General features: G+C 41.6%; 1 long non-coding RNA gene across 1 annotated transcript in view; it reads right to left on the bottom strand.

The window, feature by feature from the left end:
• Nucleotides 1–16,001, bottom strand: part of LOC148685611 (uncharacterized) — a 170,900-nt gene that overhangs the window by 152,208 nt on the left and 2,691 nt on the right. The window contains exon 2 of the long non-coding RNA XR_015949979.1: nt 477–2,584. This is a non-coding gene — a long non-coding RNA (uncharacterized LOC148685611). The remainder of the gene's footprint in view (nt 1–476; nt 2,585–16,001) is intronic.

Below are 16,001 nucleotides of genomic sequence, written 5' to 3'. Positions count from 1 at the left end.
GTGTTCGGATAGAAGAGAGGGAGGGGTCGGGGTGACGGGTGGCATCACATGGGAGGAAGATGATGTCATGCAGCAGGGGGGACAGAGAGAGAGGTGTCGTGACGTCTGGAGTGAGGAATGGGGCTTGAAAGAGGAACAGGGGCACTGAGTGGAGGAGGGCCATGGCTGTAGGAAGGATGAATGGGTCGGGGTGGGGTATTTTAACAGAACACGCATGGTTTTTTTTGGGAATGATTGCCACAGCAACGTGTGGCTGGGAATATCACGCCGCGGGTGGACGAGAGAGAGGTGTCATGACATCTGGAGTGAGGAACGGGGCTGGTGTGAGGAACGGCCGCATTGAGTGGGGGAGGGCTGGGGTGGGGGGATTTAACAGAACACACTTTTGGGGGGAGGGGAATAATTGCCACAGCAAAGCATGGCCGGTCACAGCTAATAAAGAATAAAATAGAATAAAAAATTCACATAAATTGTACCTGATGTCAATAGGATGAATTGAATAGATCCAACTAGGAATTCTCCACGTAGGTTTTCTTCACACAGTGCAGTCAAACTATGGAGCTCGCTCCCACAGAAGGCAGTGATGGCCACCAATTTGGATGGCTTTAAATGAGAACTGGACAAATTCATGGAGGGGGGCTATTGATGGCTACTAGCCATGATAGCTATGCCCTGCCACCACAGCTGGAGGCAGCAAATGCTTCTGAATAAGTCTCTGGAATCCACAGGAGTGCTCTTGTGCTCGAATCCAGCTTGCAGGTTTCCCACAGACATTTGGCTGGCCTCTGAGAACAGGATGCTGGACTAGATGGGCCATTGACCTGATCCAACAGGCTCTTTTTATGTTCTTATCTCTATCATGCTGAACCGTTTGCGCTGATTGTGTCTAGCTGATCTCTCAGCAACACAGAATCATTAATATGAAGAACTATGCAAGTAATGATGGCAAATGGGAACCATGCCAGGAGAGTTGCTACCTGTTTAATTCTTCAGCACTCCTACAATTTTGAGAATTAGTTCAGAAATGTGTTTAGCTAATGTCCCCATGATTGCGTTAAGAGAAATATATACTACCAATTTCGTTTAATGAAACGCTGGGAATGTTACAATTCCCTGACTTAGTTTAATGCTCTTAAAGACATGTGCACATTATCCACAGTAAAGCTAACGACAAACTCTGTATCTCTCTAGATGGCAGTTAATTGTTAGTGATGGAATAAATTCATGGATGATTATCCTGTATCTAGGCAACTTAAAAATAAACGCACAAGCTTATTTCATCTCTTATTCACCAGTGCAGGAAATACAGTGCAGGTTCCACAGTATGTCAGCTCTCAGAGGTATGGCACATTAGCTTGATAGACTATATTAAGACTAATATGCAATGGAAGTGAGATCGCAATAAGACCGTTTTGCTTAAATGTGATGAACCCCAGGATACCTGGCTGCTACTTTAAGCCCAATAAGCTTACTTCTGATTATTGTTTTAATTTCCAGTGTGTCTGAAACTGTCCAATGCCATTTTTAAAAAATGCAAATGTTACAAAATCGCTATGGATCCAGAGTGAGTTTCCGTGAGTGGAACTTCACTTAGGGAACACTCGCAACAAAGGAGAGCTCTGAAAGCTTTGGAAATCCTGAATATCCTAATCTGGACATGTTTAACAACTGAACTGCACACTTCCCTAAATTTTGAGGTGTAGTTTTTGGTTCCAAAAATGTGAATGGGGGGAACATACATGTGTACAAAATTATTTTAGGGGAAAGTGCATGCACGAGAGGCTGTAGGAGGAATAGGCAAAAACAGCTCCCCCTTTCTCTTTCCTTCAGAGAAGGAGCCTTTCATGGCAACTCTGGATACAACCCAATGCAAGTTAATAGGTACTGCAGTCCAAATTTCTGTAAAACAAAGTATTGGTGATTTTGCTGTTTTTTTAGAATTGTGGGTCTCCAGAAATGAAAACAACTTGAAAGAAGACAACTATTTTATATGCAGTTTCTCGACAGCTGTCAAGGGCAGAAAGTAAAATAATCCAACATCTTTGTATCCTACATCTTCACACAGATTCCAAGCCTCCATTTCTGGCAATATGAGAAAGTCTTGGTTACTTCATAATCCAAGGATGTTGTTAATTTAGACGAAAAACAAATGATCAAGGCAATGAGGCTCCACAGATCGTAACAGGTTCTGTCTTATTTCCTCAGGTGGGCATCATCAGCATGAGGTCACATTAGCTGGTCCCTCCCCTTGGGGTAGGAAGCATCAGCACAGGATTGCAATGGTTGGTCCTTCCCATTCAAACAGACAGCATTAGTACAATGTCAGAATGGATGACTGCTCCCCTTGAGGCAGTGCCTTCTTCAGGCAGGGAGCAAGCATGCAGACACATTGGTCAGGGCTGTATCTCATGAAAACAGGCTTCATCAGACCGTGGGCACAAGGCAAGCAGAATCAGGAACACAGTCTCATCCTTGGTGAGAAAAGCTATGCAAGAGCACGTGAGGTGGGTGGCAGATGTTAGACAGCACAATGGACACCAGCATCTCTCTCACTCAAATCAGCAGCAATGTTTGTTTGGAAAAGCTGTAAGCAAAAAGAAGAGAAGTTACCAGGTAGACACCCCCACTATTATGCAAAAGAATGCTTAAGAAACAAACCGGCTGGCAAGCCCCTCCCCATGTACTTATTTTGTCTCCATTGATCTCAGTGGACAGATTTAATCATGGTGAATGCCCAAAAAGAGCTGATGTGGTGTTGGGGAAGCAACCTGCCCCTGCTCTTGTCCCAAGGGTCTACAGAGGTGTGTCACTCCCACACAGTCTATTGAGGGATGCAACAAGTTTAAAACTGACTGTGAAAATTAGGGCGAAGTCACACGGTCAACATCTGTTCCTCATCCTCCAGACTCTCCCCCATTCATCCATCATTTTGTTTCCCCCATTTTCATTATTTCTGCCCACTCAGCCAGAATCCCTCTAAGGGACCTGGCTGGGCTGATGAGGCAGAAGTGTGCTGCCCCATTCCTGGCATCATCATCATCATTTTGTGTCTTTTTAAAAATAAAATGTTTCTTTATTTTAATATATTATATAATACTTTAAATAGATAAATATACACACATATTCTACTACAGTACTTAGAAAAACAAAATCCTGCCAAGACTTAAATTTTCAATAATGAACACAAACTTGTCCATCTCAGCAAACAAAATCTGAATACTAGTATTTCTCAAATGAATCAAGTTGGTTAATTTGTCCGGTTCTGCAAGCTCTAAACATTTCAATGATCATTCCCAGGTAGATGTGATATGTGGCTTTTTCCTCTTGTGCACCCATACAATTTTTGCTGTTATTAATAAATGGAAGTCTTTAATAAAGAATTTATTTTAGAATATCCTCTGCAATCCAATTAAACAAAATCAACATTGGGCTAAGTCCCTCTGTTAGATCCATCATTTCTGATATAATGTATGATATTTGCCTCCAAAAACCATAAGCCAGCTTGGTTGCCCCACCAAATATGAAACAGATATGCATTTGTGACTGAGCACTTCCAACATTTGAACTGTGTGCCTGAATAAACATTGTCACGCCTAGCTGGTGTCATATCCCACCGTAATAGCTTCTTACATTGATAGACTCAGGATGGAATTCAACCTCACACTCTTCCAATCATTCCATCTGTACAAGCATTTCAGCTTGTCAGATAGAAACCCCAGCCCCAACGTTCTGGGGCTTCTCCTGACCCCCTTCCTAAATGCAAAAAAACCTTCAGGCAGATGGAAGAAAAGGCAGAAGCAGCAGTGGCCTGTGTTCCCAGCCTTCCTACTGAGGACTAGAAATACAATGTGCATTCCGGAGGGGGTAAGTAACCATGCAGAAAGTAGATATGATAGAATTTTGCCTCCCTCGTAACAGAACTGGGGTCATCTAAGAAAGTTTAAAGGTCAGAGATTCAAGATAGACAAGAGAGTATATATTCACACAGCACATTGTCCGACTACAGAATTTGTTTTCACAAGATGCAGTGGTGGGTGTCAACATGGATGGCTTTAAATGGGATGTGACCAATTTCAGGGAAGATAAGGCTATCAGTGACCACTAGTAATGAATGACTATATACTCCAGTAAAGGTAAAGGTAAAGGGACCCCTGACCATTAGGTCCAGTCGCGGACGACTCTGGGGTTGTGGCGCTCATCTTGCTTTATTGGCCAATGGAGCCGGCATACAGCTTCTGGGTCATGTGGCCTGCATGACTAAGCCGCTTCTGGTGAACCAGAGCAGCACACGGAAATGCCGTTTACCTTCCCGCTGTAGCGGTACCTATTTATCTACTTGCACTTTGATGTGCTTTCAAACTGCTATAGGTTGGCAGGAGCTGGGACCGAGGAACGGGAGCTCACCCCATCGCGGGGATTGCTATGTGGTTGACTCTAAATCAGTGTGCTTTCTGACTGCAAGACACACAGGAAGTGTATTGAGCATCATTCTCATCCTTTATAGGGTAAATAGCATGAAAACCAGCCACCATAGTGACACATTTTTAGGCCTTGGTGTACCTCTTCTTATATGTTGGTCCATTTAGTTTACCTTCCCACCGAAGCGGTACCTATTTATCTACTTGCACTTTGACATGCTTTTTGAACTGCTAGGTTGGCGGGAGCAGGGACCGAGCAACAGGACCTCACCCCATACTCACCCTTATACTCCAGTACCAGTTGCTAAAGAAATGTCAGTGGGAGAGCCCTGCTACCTTTTGCCCTGCTTGTGGGCTTCCCATTGGCACCTTCCCACTGGCCATTGTGAGAACAGAATGCTAGACTAGATGGGCCACCAACACGCCTTGTGCTGTTCCTGCAAAGATTTCTCAAGATTTTCAAACAGAGAATAGTGCATAAATGCAATTAATCTAAACAACCTGGCATTGTTATGTAAATTACATGTCAATTTCAAACAGTTCGTGAGCTTCAGTAATGAAAATTGAATGAGTCACAGGGTTAACAAGAAATTCTATACATCTATCTAGAAAGCAGCTGGCTCATTAACCTTTTCTGAGCTAGATAAAAATTCATTTTGCGTGTGTGTGTGTACAGACATGTGTGCTTGATTCAGGTATCATCAGCCAAGCAGTACAAGTGGGCCAAATTCATAATTACAAACTTCAGTGTCGTAAGTACTAAGGATCATTAGTCTGATTCTTATTCATTTCCCCAATATATCTAAGAGCTATTATCTTAGAAAACATTACATCTTTGGGGCTCTCTCAGTGTCTGCCTCCTGGCATTTATATGGATTAAGATGATCTATGGGTCCTCAAAAAAATTAAAGACTTAGGGATGGGTGGACTCCAAAGGGTGATTTTATATATATATGGCCCTCTTCTGAAAGTCTGCTTTATTCCAAAGAGAAATCTCATACATTTGATGTTATTTTCCAAAAATAACATGCTACCGAATAGCTTCAAAAGCAAGCAATGAACATGGAAAAAGTATGTTAGTTAAATGATGTATGAAGATGCTCATTTATTACAAACGAAGATGCAGTCCAGACTGAGATGACAATTATAAGCAGGGGCTGTTGATCTCTGGAAGAAAAAATGAAGATACATCCTTATTCTAGGGGCGGGGATTGATGAGATTAACTTTAGAGAATTTTTCCTTAGGAAGAATATTGGGGAAATGAGTTCTGAACTCATGTTGCAGGAAGAGAAGGAGCTTATAGGAACAAGTAGTAGGGCATCTACATTTTTCTAAGGAAGGGGTGGCCCTATGCAGCAGTGGTAGGTAGTGAGTAGGGGGCCAGTGAGCATGACTGTGGCTGCTGGGGAGCATGCTCTTTCTGATACACAATCACAAGAAGGGCACACACCAGGAGAGATGGGTTAACCCTCCCCTTTCTGCACACCATTCAATTGTTTTGATTACAGGAAAAAGGGGGGAAAGAAAATACAGTAATTGCATTTTTATCATGAAACAATTATAATGCAACATGACAACTAAGAACATTTGTCTATAACTGGGGAGACCTTATCCATTAAGTAGAGGCAATTATGCCTTCAAATGCCATCCAATTCTGTCAACTGGGAGATAGATAGATAGATAGATAGATAGATAGATAGATAGATAGACAGACAGATATAGATAGATACAGTGGTACCTCTACTTACAAATGGAGCTCCGTCCGCCATCTTGGATGTGGTTCAGATAGGATTTTTTCTACTTACGAATTTTTAGATAGGGTTGCTTCTACTTACGAATTTTTTCTCCCAATGCAGTCCTATGGGATTTGACTTACAATTTTTTTCGACTTACAAATGTGTGTTCGGAACGCATTAAATTCATAAGTAGAGGTACCACTGTATAGATATATCATGATAGCGAATGCGGGAGCCATTAAGCTTTATTTTTCTGAATTGTGATCCAGATTTGAACTTGAACCAAATCAGGTAGTCCCTTAACTGCTTATGACTTCTCAGATTGTTTTCAAAAGTGCTAAAACGGGGTCAAAACTATATCTTCTGCTCAGGGCCTGCCTCTAACCAGTTCATAGGAAACTCAGAACTAAGGTCTTTCATAATTTTTATTTCTTTACTGTAAATAGCATTCTCTCAAATCATGCATTGCATAACCATTCAGCTCATCCGAATTATATTTTGTCCCTTTTAAAAGAATTTTCAGTTAAATTTCTTCTTCAGGTATCATCTTCAGAAACTAGGGTTTTAAATGAACTATTGTTCAAAAATTAAGTATCTAGATTGCTGCTAGTTGTTGATTCATATTTAAATGCAATTGTACTAAACAATTTATAATAATATATCTAGTACAGAGGTACATTGTGTGTGTATATGATTGCAGCCTAAACTATTTTATGTTTTCGTCACTTTTAGATATCTTCCTTTTTCACATTGGGGCTTCATTTCTCTAACTTATTGTAAAAAGAAACAAATCTCCCGTGTCACATAATGCATGACAATGAAAAATAAAACAGTGCTGAGTTTCAATTGTTTAAGTGTTACTATTGCTCTGAATGTTTATTTTAACTTGGACATTTGTCAAAGAAAATGATAGTGAAACATGATGTGTAAATTTACTATTTTCACTCTACAAATGAAATGATGCACATTGACAGGAGAAACTGCAGAGATGGAACTTTGTAGGACGTTTTGCCATGGCAATTGCTGCCTAATATTCAAGCCAGTATTCAGCTTTTAAAAAGCAGCTTCTCTGTTCAGCTGAATGAACTGCTGCAAGACACAGGACGAATCTCTGCCTGAGAATGCAGTTCTTACACATGAAAACATTTTACTACCCCCTTCCGAATCATTTGTGGGGAGGGTGGACTATTTTTTTTTTCAGGCTTGCTCATCTCTTCACACTAACAAACCAAGATGTTGGCTTGCTTGACTCATAAGAATTGCAAATGTGTGCTACTAATGTAATTATTCTCATTGCTAGCACTTTTTTTCCTGAAGCCTAAATAACTGCAGAAACCCTATCGTCCAGAATTTAGTTTATACCAAATTACTCCTGTCTAATAATATTTCTCTTTTTATGTAACATAGTAGAGCAATTTAAAAGATTATAGTCTTGAACCAGAATGATTACATATTGGGAACATTTCGTTTGGTTTTGTTCTTGCAGCATTTCTGTGGCAAGGGAGGGGGGGAAGATAGAAAAAGCTGAGGGTGGTGAGAAATAGGCAAGAGCAAACAATACTTCAAACTGAAAGATAAACAGTATTTTTATTACTTATTCAAACAAACAAATGTATTTTAAAATTCAGTGATGTTACAACATACACTAGGTGAAATTTATGCTGTAATTAAAAACTAATTGCAAGTTATTTTTAAGTTGCTAATTCTATTTCTTGCTTATTGTGCATGTGTGGCATTGGATTGATCAGATAAGCAGTCAAGCTTCTTTATAAAGAAACAACTTTTATTAATATCAGATATATGGAAAGTGCTGATGCCTTGAAGCTTTCATATCCGCTACATTTTATCCCCCAAAGGAGCAAGAGTGGGTAACTTAGCTAATATTTTGTTCTTAGTGTCTTGCTAATCTATCTGTAAAATGGAGGAGGCCAAGTGGTAAGTAGGAGTTTATGAATCTGTCAGTTTTCTGATTTCTCTCAGACGCTTATTTTTTCAATCTGAAATGTTTCTCTAGCCCCATTTCTATGGTTTTTTAAAGTCCTCCCAAAAGATTTACCAGCTTTTTACCAAGTTTAAAAAGGTAAAGGACCCCTGACAGTTAAGTCCAGTCGCGAATGACTCTGGGGTTGTGGCGCTCATCTTGCTTTACTGGCCGATGGAGTCAATTTTTCTGGGTCATGTGGCTAGTATGACTAAGCCGCTTCTGCTGAAACCAGAGCAGTGCATGGAAATGCCGTTACCTTCCTCGCGGAGCAGTACCTATTTATTTACTTGCACTCTGATATGCTTTCGAACTGCTAGGTTGGCAGGAGCTGGGACCGAGCAACGGGAGCTCACCCCGTCGCGGGGATTCAAACCGCTGACCTTCCGATCGGCAAGCCCAAGAGGCTCAGTAGTTTAGACAACAGCGCCACCCGTGTTTACTTTCTCCCAATATTTTTCTTAACCACAACTTATAGACAAACCTACACTCTGATGTTTTCCTATATTCAGCACAGTTTCAGCACAGAAATAAGATGACTACCCTGCAGTAATATTAAGTTTTTCACCGATCACAATTATATTAAAAAGTAATAATTAAAAGTTGTAAAAACAATCTAAGGATAACCAAGATTGTTTTTTGCGCACAGAGAGCCACACACCTCAGAGGTTCAAGAATAAATCCTATGCCTTCACGGATAAGTAAGGCTTGCAGTTTCAAGACTTCTATCTTGTTACAAAGGTGGTGTGTTCATTTGCAATACAGTGGTACCTCGGGTTTCAGACACTTCAGGTTACAGACTCTGGTAACCCAGAAATAGTACCTCGGGTTAAGAACTTTGCTTCAGGATGAGAATAGAAATCGAGTGGCGGCGGCACAGCAGCAGTGGGAGGCCCCATTAGCCAAAGTGGTACCTCAGGTTAAGAACAGTTTCAGGTTAAGAACAGACCTCCAGAATGAATTAAGTTCTTAACCCAAGGTACCACTCTATATGATACTTTTCCTGCATCTTCATCCCAAGGACCTTCAGACATGTTCAATTCAATGGATTAGAAATGGGAAACTACTGCATCCACCTGGTAGGCTGAACCAAAACACCCTCTATCGCCTGCAGGTCTATTATATGCTATGTGAGCACTGACGTCAGATGATGACATCAAAGATCCTTGCTCTCAACTCCAATCAGCTGATGGGTGCAGAGTGGAAGCCCTTGTAAGTTTTAGGCATCATATGGATTCAAACTGTGTCAAACTGTGTAATTTTCTCTCTGTCAGTCTGCAGAAGGAAAAAAAATGTGATTTGCAGACACATGGTTAGCATTCAAACTGCACCTGGAAGCAGACATTTTCCAGACTTCAAAGGGGCTCCTTCCCAATCCCCATCAGCCGATCAGCACTGAAAGCAACCCCATCAGCTGCATTAGGGAGTGGGTGTGTAGCATTTGAATTACAAAACAGGCAGTGAAGTGGAAAAAAATATGCAAGCCAAATGCCAAGCCACTGACTATTTCGAATCACTCCCACTGTAGCTTTGTTCATTTTTGCTACAATGAGTGCTGTCTAAGGGATGATGAGAGATTTAGGCAGAAAATGGATATTCTGATGGATCCAAGGTTAGACAGAGGGAAGTTTCAAGAAATTCGGCTCCTTTCTTGTGGTATAGCAAAGTAAGTTGAGGTTAAAGGGGATGCAGTAATAGTAACATCAGTTTCCAAAGAGTGCTTCAGTAATGGCAATTCAAAGGTTGTGTGCATCCACTTTTATTAAAAAGAGTAAGCACATGCCTATTGCAATATATATCATGCACTATTGTAGGAGTTTAACTTAAGAAGAGCCCTGCTGGATCTGGTCTAGTATCTTTTTTGTTTCCCACAGTGGCCAGCCTGCTACATACAGGACATTCTCCCACTGTTGTTCTTCACCAACTAGTTTCAAAAACATGACTTCCTCTCATCCCAGAGGTAGAATATAGCCATATCATAACTAGTAACACAATTGTAATTGCACATGCTCATAAGAACAATAGATCCTGTGATGCTGGAGGGCAATGGCTGCAGTGCATCTTTAAAGGAATATTCAAACTTCCTGTTGCTCACACTGCACAAATCAATCCACCCTCTTGCTGCCCCTGATATCTGCCAAGAGATGGCAAGGCAGGTCCAATGCACACCAAGTTGGAGACTCCAACTGACAGGCTATAATTCTATGTACGAGTATTTGAGAAAGCATTTGCTCCAAACAGACTCCTGCAATCTTATTTTGCTGTGAGCAAATAAAGCAATCTGACACTTTCCAGTGATTAACCAAGAATCAGCATTCTTAGTTTCAAAAATTATTTGAAATGAGTCAAAATGATACCTTCCGTTCTTAACCTGAAACCGTTCTTAACCTGAGGTACCACTTTAACTAATGGGACCTCCCGCTGCCGTGCGATTTCTGTTCTCTTCCTGGGGCAAAGTTCTTAACCAGAGGTACTACTTCCAGGTTAGCGGAGTCTGTAACCCAAAGCGTTTATAACCCGAGGTATCACTATAGTGCCACCCAACAATCAGCAAGCTCCGTCTGGATACAACTTTTCCTAACTTAGGGCATATCCACACTAGGGCTGGGCGATATCAGCTTTTCAACATCACAGTATATCCTAAACATCGCAGTCTGGCGATATACAACGATACTGAAAAAACAAGCTGCATTGGCCTCACCCTGCAAGGCACCGGGTGAAATGGCCACAGCTCTCACCCTGGGAGCTGAGGCGCTTTCACCCCAGCACCTAGCAGGCTGTAACAACGTAGCTTGTTTGAACGGCTCGCAGAATCATCCCCGGTGCTCTCCCCACTTGCGTGAGAGCCAGAGCTGGGTTGGGGGAATGGGGGATCCTTTAACTGCTTGGCTGAGGGGAGCGGCAACTACACATTCAGCTGAGCAGTTTGAAGATGCAGAGGGAGGAACAAGCTATATTGGTGCCTCCCCAATGCAGTTTTTTTCTCCCTCTGTGAAATATGAGAGCAGAGTGGGATGGTGGCTTCACTCAGCGATATATCGCTGCTGAAACCACCACTGCTCCAAAGCAACTACTCTATTCCGAACTTAAAAATGGAAAGCATAATGCTGCTGGTCAACAAAAGAGATTTAAAAACTGTCTCAAGGCAAATCTAAAAAAAATGTAGTATAAACACTGACAACTGGAAAACACTGCCCTGCGAGCGCTTCAGTTGGAAAACAGCCTTTACCAAAGGTGTCATGGGCTTTGAAGAAACTCAATCTCAGGACGCAAGGGAGAAATGTGCTAAGAGGAAGGCATGCTTGGCAAATCTACACCGTGACCAACTCCCACCTGGAAACCAATGTCCCCACTGTGGAAGGACGTGTGGATCCAGAATTGGCCTCCACAGTCACTTACGGACCCATTGTTAAAATCGTGTTTATGGAATCATAGAATCATAGAGTTGGAAGAGACCACAAGGGCCATCCAGTCCAACCCCCTGCCAAGCAGGAAACACCATCAAAGCATTCTTGACATATGGCTGTCAAGCCTCCACTTAAAGACCTCCAAAAAAGGAGACTCCACCACACTTCTTGGCAGCAAATTCCACTGTCGAACAGCTCTTACTTTCAGGAAGTTCTTCCTAACGTTTAGGTGGAAGCTTCTTTCTTGTAGTTTGAATCCATTGCTCCGTGTCTGCTTCTCTGGAGCAGCAGAAAACAACCTTTCTCCCTCCTCTATATGACATCCTTTTATATATTTGAACATGGCTATCATAGCACCCCTTAACCTTCTCTTCTCCAGGCTAAACATACCCAGCTCCCTAAGCCGTTCCTCATAAGGCATCGTTTCCAAGCCTTTGGCCATTTTGGTTGCCCTCTTCTGGACACGTTCCAGCTTGTCAGTATCCTTCTTGAACTGTGGTGCCCAGGACTGGACACAGTACTCCAGGTGAGGTCTGACCAGACCAGAATACAGTGGTACTATTAGTTCCCTAGATCTAGATGCTATACTCCTATTGATGCAGCCCAGAATTGCATTGGCTTTTTAAGCTGCTGCATCACACTGTTGACTCATGCCAAGTTTGTGGTCTACCAGGACTCCTAGATCCTTTTCACATGTACTGCTCTCAAGCCAGGTGTCACCCATCCTGTATTTGTGCCTTTCATTATTTTTTTGCCCAAGTGTAGTACTTTACATTTCTCCTTGTTAAAATTCATCTTGTTTGCTTTGGCCCAGTTGTCTAATCTGTTAAGGTCATTTTGAAGTGTGATTCTGTCCTCTGGAGTATTAGCCACCCCTCCCAATCAGGTTTTCCACAGATTTCCATTAGTTCCTATTTAGTTTAGAGCAGGTTTTCCAGGGAACAGTGGCAAGGCAAAAGCAAAACCACCTAGAAAGCACAGGACAAGTGGAAAACTACTTGGACTCATTCTTTCTTGGCAAAGGGCAAGCGGAAGTGTGGACAAGCCCTTAAACTCCTGGTGACTTTATTATTGCTTCATACTGCTCTATCTCCATCATGTCCAAAGCCCAAAGAGACACAGAACAAACAGAACTTTTAGGCTAGAGCAGAATTTACTCGTGCCAAGATCTACCTAAGACCCTAGTCCTTTTCTGCTTGAATAATAAAAGCATAATGAAAAAGAATAATAAAAGCATTTATTCACCTGCATGGACCTATATTATAATTACTTATGTGAGCAAGAATTATTTTAATAAATAATACCCTGTTTCTCATATTTTAAGGCATCCCCATAAAATAAGCCATAGCAGGATTTTTAAGCATTCAAGGAATATAAGCCATACCCCGAAAATAAGACATAGTGATAGGAGCAGCAGCAATGCCGGCCGCGGCAGGAGGAGGAGGAAAAAAATAAGACATCCCTTGAAAATAAGCCATAGTGTGTTTTTTTGAGGAAAAAATAAATATAAGACGTGTCTTATAATATGAGAAACACGGTAGTTGGAAGGTAGGGTGGCAACTAAGGTCTTTTACAAACTATGCTGCATTAAATTATATTATTGGAGATACAGGTCATAGTCACATAATTATAAAGACTCCATTATTATGAGCAACAGAGCAAACCTGGATTATGCTCTCCTTTTTCCACATTTGTGGACTTTTGCATAATTAACTGTGCAAATATAAATGGTTTCTGTCCCCACCTCAATTTAAGTGCCTTTTTTCAAGTTCAAAGTAGTGCAAGGCCACATAAAAAGTTTCAGCTGGACCGAGGGAAGAACTACACTTTAGTTAAGGCACAAAAATGAGTTCAGCAGGAGTGCAGGTAGAGGTGGAATTCTATTGTATCAGAACATATTCATCTAGTTCCAGTAATTAACAGCTAAAGTTAGGCCTTTTAAAAGATACTTCTTCATCTAAATTCCTCCAGTCTTTCGTTGCCCGGCTATTAAAGCCCCTGAAACAGAAGCAGCAGTTATTTAACCAGTTGTATTATCATTTCAGTTCAAGGAGTATATAAAGCCTGTGGTACCAGTTAAAGGTAGCCAACCTTTTTATACCTACTGCTCACTAATGCATCTTTTTTTAATGGTAAAATTTCCTTACCGCCCACCAGTGCTCTATGGAAGAAGGGTTCAGCTTGTGCCGTAGAACACCCTATGGCCCACCGAGAATCCTGAAACGCCCACTAGTGGCCAGAAGAGACCAGGTTCACAACCCCTGCTTTACACAATACAGCGCTCCCTCGACTTACAAAGGCGATCCGTTCCGCAACGCTCTTTGTAAGTCGAAGTATTCGGTTGTCTAAGCGCCCATTTTGCACATGCGCAAAGCGTGATTTTCCACTTCTGCGCATGCGCCGACCGCGCACACCACTTCTGCGCAGGCGCAGAACGCGCGCGTGGCGGAAAAAATCCGGGTTTGCCGACTTCGGAAGTCGAAACCTTCGGAAGTCGAGTCATTCGGATGTCGAGGTACCACTGTATATGCCCACTCGACCAATATGATCTGAGTTTGCGCTACTGTTACAGGTGCAACATAATATTTGTTCTACATTAGAAAAGGATCTAAGGAACAAAATATAAATTTGGGGGATCACAAAGTGTCCATCCCCAAAGCCCCTTGACCTATTTGCGTGTAATTTGGCAGGCATTATCCATTCTGAAGGGGCTCTCCCAGCCCTGTTTCTACAGTCCGTTTAACTGGAATTGCTGCATACTGACAGCACAATTACCAGTATGTAGGTAAGCTGTGTGGCCAGGCAGCGTATTCTGTGGAATACGCTAAGGTCTTCCCGTGCTTCCATGTGCACCTTCCATTCCAGAATCTCTTACATGAAAACTATACATTTCCTAGGCTAAATGTTTACTTATTAATACACTCAGCAAACATGGAAATATGTGGACCAGCATCTCAATGGAGATAACTTTGTCTTCTTTTTAAAATACTCCTGTCTCTTTGCTTATCAAAAAACTGATGCCCTATTTTGAGCTTCTGGACAGCTGCTTTTGTTGATGGTTTGTCAGTTTACATTTTTATCACAGTAATTTGTGGACAAACACTTTGCATAACTGAAGTGCACAACTTCAAGTTAGTCTTTAAATTAAAAGGAGACTTAGCCTTCTTTGGGCCTTATATTCATGCAGTAAGGTTTATTTTTAAAACATTAAATAAATAAGATTAACAGCAGTTGACGCAAATTTTATGTATCGTATTGTGAATGTTCAGATTCTGAGACTTAACACGTCATCTGGCTTTATAACTAGGAGTTGGAGGAATATTTTTTAAAAGCAAGAAGCAATGAAATGATCTGGGAGCAGATCTACCTTCTTATAAAAGGCTTAAATAGTTGGGGTTTTCTGGCTTAGAAAGAAAATGACAATTGTGGGCGGATCTGATGAAGGCTCATGGAAAAACACAGTAATTGATAGAGCAATTTATTTTTATTGAAGCACCTCTTTTTAAAACTATGACTAACTTCGGGGGGAGGGGGTTCCATCTGCTAACCAGCTGACAACCACAAGAAAAAGGCCTTAAATCATTTGGACTGTGCGTTCTCTCCTCACCTTAGTGCATATCATTCCTGCCAAAATTTCCACAATTGGACTCCATGCTGAGTTCTCTTTTCAGAGATCCTGTCTCTGAGACTATTGCATTCAGTAATTCTCAAAAATTATTTTCACAGGAACATGACTGTACCATGAAATAATGCCTGACTTGAAAAATGTTATTATTATTCCAGCACTTCCTGCAAGCAGTAGGAAATTTTAGAAGACAGCTTTTATAGGGTCAGTTGTCTTTTAATAATAATAATAATAATAATAATAATTTATTATTTATACCCCACCCATCTGGCCGGGTTCCCCCAGCCACTCTGGGCGGCTTCCAACAAAATATTAAAATACAGAAATCCATCAAACATTAAAAGCTTCCCTAAACAGGGCTGCCTTGAGATGCCTTCTAAAGGACCTCAGGAAAGTGTACTGTACTAGAGTATTGAAAATTGAGGGACGTGGGTGGTGCTGTGGTCTAAACCACTGAGCCTGTTGGGCTTGCCAATTGAAAGGTCGGTGGTTCAAATCCACATGACAGTGGTGAGCTCCCATTGCTCTGTCCTAGCTTCTGCCAACCTAGCAGTTCAAAAGCACACCAGTGTGAGTATAAAAATAGGTACCACTGCAGTGGGAAGGTAAATGGCATTTTCATGCGCTGTGGCTTCTGTCACAGTGTTCCTTTGTGCCAGAAGCAGTTTAATCATGCTGGCCACATGACCCAGAAAGCTATCTGTGGACAAACGTTGGCTCCCTCGGCCTGAAAAGCAAGATGAGTGCCATACTCCATAGTCACCTTTAACTGGACTTAACTGTCCAGAGGTCCTTTTATTATATTATTACACACACACACACACACACACACA

This window comes from Zootoca vivipara, chromosome 5, assembly GCF_965207765.1.
Source record: "Zootoca vivipara chromosome 5, rZooViv2.hap1.1, whole genome shotgun sequence".
Classification (NCBI taxonomy): Eukaryota; Metazoa; Chordata; class Lepidosauria; order Squamata; family Lacertidae; genus Zootoca; species Zootoca vivipara.
Note: the sequence above shows the minus strand (reverse complement) of the source record. Positions and strands in the feature narration are given on the sequence as shown.